We start from the raw sequence: 5,031 nt of genomic DNA, 5'->3' as shown, positions 1-5,031 counted from the left end.
ATAAACTACAATGGTATAGAATTTCAAAGGAGGGTAAATGTAGTTAGAATGTTGAGGAATCTGGCATTATTCAGGAGAAATTAAAAGTAACCATTAATATTAGCTTTTCATATGTCAAAGATGAAGACTGTAAGCATGAAATGATATCAAAATAATCCTAGGAAAATAATCACAATAAATCCTCAGGGTTCCAGAGTTGAATGAATGAATCATGTGCAGTTGGTGACCCATTGTATTAAGTTCCTAGCAGAACCAGTTTGTTGATCACATGAATTTTTAAGAGATTTATTTATTTTATGTGAAAGGCAGAGTTACAGAGAGGCAGAGAGAGAGAGAGAGAGAGAGAGAGAGAGAGAGAGAGAGAGAGGTCTTGCATCCACTGGTTTACTTCTCAAATGGCCAGAGCTGGTCTGATCTGAAGCCAGGATCCAGGAGCCTCTTTGGGGTCTCCTCCGTGGGTGCAGGGCCCCAAGCACTTGGGCCATCTTCTACTGCTTTCCCAGGCCATAGCAGAGAGCTGGATCAGACGTAGAGCAGCCAGGACTCAAACCAGCACCCATATAGGATGCCAGCACTGCAGGTGACAGCTTTACCTGCTACTTCACCACACTGGCCCCTTAAATGAATTTTTTTTTTAAGATTTATTTATTTATTTATTTGAAAATAAGAGTTATATAGAGGCAGAGAGAGAGAGAGAGTCTTCCATCTGCTGATTCACTCTCCAAATGGCCAGAGCTGGGCAGATCTGAAGCCAGGAACTAGAAGCTTCCTCCAGGTCTCCCACACGAGTGCAGGGGCCCAAGCATCTTCTACTGCTTTCCCAAGCCATAGCAGAGAGCTGGATCGGAAGTGGAGCAGCCGGGTTTCGCCCAGGTGCCCATATGGGATGCCGGCACTGCAGGTGGCTGCTTAACCGTTGTACCACCATGCCAGCCCCTAAATGAACTTCTGATACCCACTCTAACTTCTAGATCATTTGGTAAATGTGAAAGTAGAGCTAGAGGGTAGATTTTTTGATTCGTTTATGTTTTCTTCTTCCTGTTATTCTCCCAATGCTAACCATTCTCAGACTTCCCTACTGATCAATGTGTTTACCACATATTCACCTCCTACCAATAGAGGGCAGTAGCTGACCGCCAGTGCCTTTATTAGCCCTCACGGTTACTGAAAATGACAAAATGTATCTTCCTATGTTGTTTGTTTATGTTTCCTGCCACCAAGAATGAGGGCTAAAAGATTTTCCTTTTTAAAAGCACTTAAGAGACACTCAAAAGCAACCTCTTCATGAACTAGAAATAGGAATGAGCCAAATTAGTGATACATTTTGCTAATTTTTTCTTATTAGTGTTACCAAATCATTTTCCTTAAAAAAAAAAAAAAAGGCTTGTTTTTGAAAGGCAGAGAGAGAGAGAGAAAGGAGAGAGAGATCTTCCATCTGCTCATTCACTCCCTAAATACCTGCAACTTCCCAGGCTGCACTAGGCTGAAACTGGGAGCCCAGAACTCAGTTTGGCTCTCCTACCCAAGCACTTGAGCTCAGGGCATGCATTAACAGAAAGCTAGATCAGGAGCATCCCAAGTGGTGGCTTAACCCTCTGTGCTACAATGCCTGCCTCCCAAAATAATTTTCTTGGAAAAAAATCAGGCATGTGTGTTGGGGTGCAGCAGGTTAAGCCGCTTCAGATGCCCACATCTCATGTGCCTGTTTCAAATTCAGGCTACTCTACACATTCTCTCTCCCTTTCTCTCCCTCCCTGTGTCACTCTGCCTTTCAAACAAATAAATGTTTTTTTTTTTTTTAATCAAATAAATCAGTAGCTGCAATCTCAGAGCAAGACACTATATTTGCATACCTGAATAGATTTAATAAGCCAGTCTATGAGACTATTTCGCTCACCATATTGAAGGAAGTGTAACACATTCAAAGAGGATCCAATAAGCTAACAGGAAAAAGATAGTAGCAGATGCCTGGAGCTTATGCACCAATCCTGAAATTCACAACTGAGCTGCCCCTGATTTCCAACACTTCCATCACCCAGAATGAGGGCTAACTGTACCTGGGTGAGCCTCAAATTCAGGGCGCAGCAGGGATCTTTTTGCTTTAATCAGGAAGAACCAGCTCTGAAAATATGAATAAGGAATTCTAGATTATGCAGTGGTTGAATGAAGCCTGTCCCCACCCCCACCCCCACCCCCGAACATTTAAGTCCCTGTTTTTTTCTCCAAGGAACAAGTAATTTCCCACTCCAGGGGATCCGATGATTGTTGTGTGAAGGGGAAAGCCCAAGCGCTGGAGACCAGCCCAGGAGCACCATCTATGAATGTGTGACCTGAAGCAAGTTGTGTGACTGCTCTGAATTATACTTTCCTCATCGATGCAACAGCAACAGCAGTATTACTAACCTCTAATTGTTGTTGTGAAGACTGTGACAGTTGAATGACATTTGGCTGTTATTATTATACTGAAGAAAATATATTGTTACTATATTGAGGGAAATGGCACTTAATTATAAGCAGCTGGCTAGAGGATTCTGGTTCCCGAGGGAGGCAGCTCAGGGATTCAGACACTTAGTAAGAAAGCAAGAATGAAAATTAAGCACATGGTAGGCAGGGCGCAGGCAAGCAGAGGGGCTATGGCAGGTGAATATGTGTAGGAGTCAATGAGGCTAGGAACACCCTTTCCTTATGAATATAATTATTTTTTAGAGGAACAGAAAATATTTATTTCAAACTTTTTCTGGTAGGAAGGCCTACATTCAATGGAGAATTTAGGGATGCTAGATTCCCTTCAAACAGGAAATCTGGGAGGACTTCTTTATACCTCACTCATTGCCAAGCAGATGTCTTTCATCTGAGTCATGCCAGAGAACCATGAGCATCATGAAGGCCAATAGACAGCAGAAAATTAAGCAGCAGAAAGAAACTGACAGTGAGTCAGTCAACAAACCTATACCAAGTACTTATTAGGCACCCATCTCCATGTCAGAGGTGTTGAACTCACACGGTCCCCTGCTCTCACAGAGCACATATTTCAAGGTAGCAGGTCCCTGGTGCCAATCTGTAGACATGCTTGAGTAGAATTATCTGCAGCAAAAACTCAGATTTCTCAGAATCATGGCACAGATCCCATCCCTGACCTAATGAACCAAAAGGCAGGAGAAACAGGGCGCTGTATGTTTCATAAGATCCTCTTGTGAGTTGGCCAAACACCCAGATTCTAAGAGTGCTTCTCAAAGGGTAGAGTTCTGTTCTTTTTTAATGTATTGTATTTATTTTGAATTATTTGAAAGTCAGAGAGACAGAGATCTTCCATCCTCTAGTTCACTCCCCAAATGCATACAACAGCTGGGGCTGCCCCAAGCCAAAGCCAAGAGTTGGGATACAGGTCACCCACCTTGGTGGCAGGGAGACAACCACTTGTCCCACCAACTGCTGCCTCCCAGGGTGCACCTTAGTAGGAAACTGGAATCAGGAGCAGAGGCAGGACTCACCTGTATAGCCATATGGGATGGGAGCCTCAGAAGCAGTGTCATAATGGCGGTATCAAATACCCACCCCAGGGTGGGCTTCTGATCACTGGAATCAAACTCAGCCTCCCTAAGACTGCAGCATCTGTGTTTTCAATATACTCCTTCAATACATTCTGAGGTTTGGGAACCATTTTGCTAGACTGTTTCTCATGCCACTTCTTTCTATTAAATGTGTATGCATGTGCCCTGTAAGTTACAAAGCATGCTATTATGTTAGTTACCTACATTTCTTTAGGACCTTTCAATAAACTCAGGAGCCCAGTTTTCACAAGGAACTGAAGTCACTGTGGAACACGGCAGGTCTCTAACAGAATCCTTGTGGTTCTTCTAGCAGCAGAACCTCTGGCAGGTGAGGCAGCAAGAAGAACGCGATCACTTCACCTGAGGGCCCCTCTGCCTCTAGTCTCTGGAGCAGCACTCTGAGGCCTGAGCAATTACTATGTTTGGGTGATCTCCTCTCCCCTGTGAGGCCCCTAGCAGAACCTCTGTATCATGACATCAATATTTATTAGGCAGGAGGGACCCTGAATGAGCATGGTAATATGGTTCTAAATCCCTTCAGTGTTTTGCTTTCTCAATGAGCCACAAGATCCAAACTCAGAACATGGGACTCGGGATGAGGATGAAGCTGGATGGCTGGGGTGGAAGGGGACAGACAGATGTTAGTCACTGAATTCCCATTTCACATGTGATGAGTGACACGTGCCTTTGGAAAATCCAGGTGATGATGCAACAAATGGATGGAAATGGAGTGTGGTGATCAGAAGTTCAGTAGGACCCATGATGGACACATAATGGGTTTCATCTAGAAATGGCAGGGAGTTCTCATAGTGAGAAGGTGGACAAAGCAACATTCATCTGTCTAAGGAATGATGTGTAGAGCAAGAGGAGAAAAGAGCAGTGAAGGAGCTTCCAAAAGAGAGTTATCAAAGAGGGAAGAGGTGAATCATGGGAGCAGAAAGCTGGAAAGCCAAAAGAAGGCTAGAGTTTCAAGGAAGATTAATCACCGGTGTCAAGTACGACAGAACAGTCAGCAAGAACAAGAGAAGAAGAGAGGCCGCTGGATTCCTGGCCAGCACGTCACTGCTGTGTCCAAGAGCAATACGGTGCAGTGATGTGGGAAGTATTTCCTGTGTAACTCTGGCTAGTGTGTGTACAAATAATCTCAGTTCCCTTTAGAGCTCTTTATTTTCTTTTTAAGTATTTACTTGAAAAGCAGAGAGAAAGAGAAAGAGAGAGAGAGAGAGATCCTCCATCCACTGGATCACTCCCCAAATACCTACCAATAGCCAGGGATGGGACAGGCCAAAACCAATAGCCAGGAACTTCACCCAGGTCTCCTATGTGGGGTGCAGGGGCCCAAGTACTAGAGCCATCATCTTGTGCCTCCCAAGGTATATATTAACAAGAAGCTGGATTGGAAGTAGAGGTGGCACTGGACCTCAGGCACTCTGATACTGGATGCAGCTGTTGCAAGCGGTGGCTCAACTTGCTGGGCCAC

Source organism: Lepus europaeus, chromosome 12, assembly GCF_033115175.1.
Source record: "Lepus europaeus isolate LE1 chromosome 12, mLepTim1.pri, whole genome shotgun sequence".
Classification (NCBI taxonomy): domain Eukaryota; kingdom Metazoa; phylum Chordata; class Mammalia; order Lagomorpha; family Leporidae; genus Lepus; species Lepus europaeus.
This window is presented reverse-complemented; position numbering follows the sequence as displayed.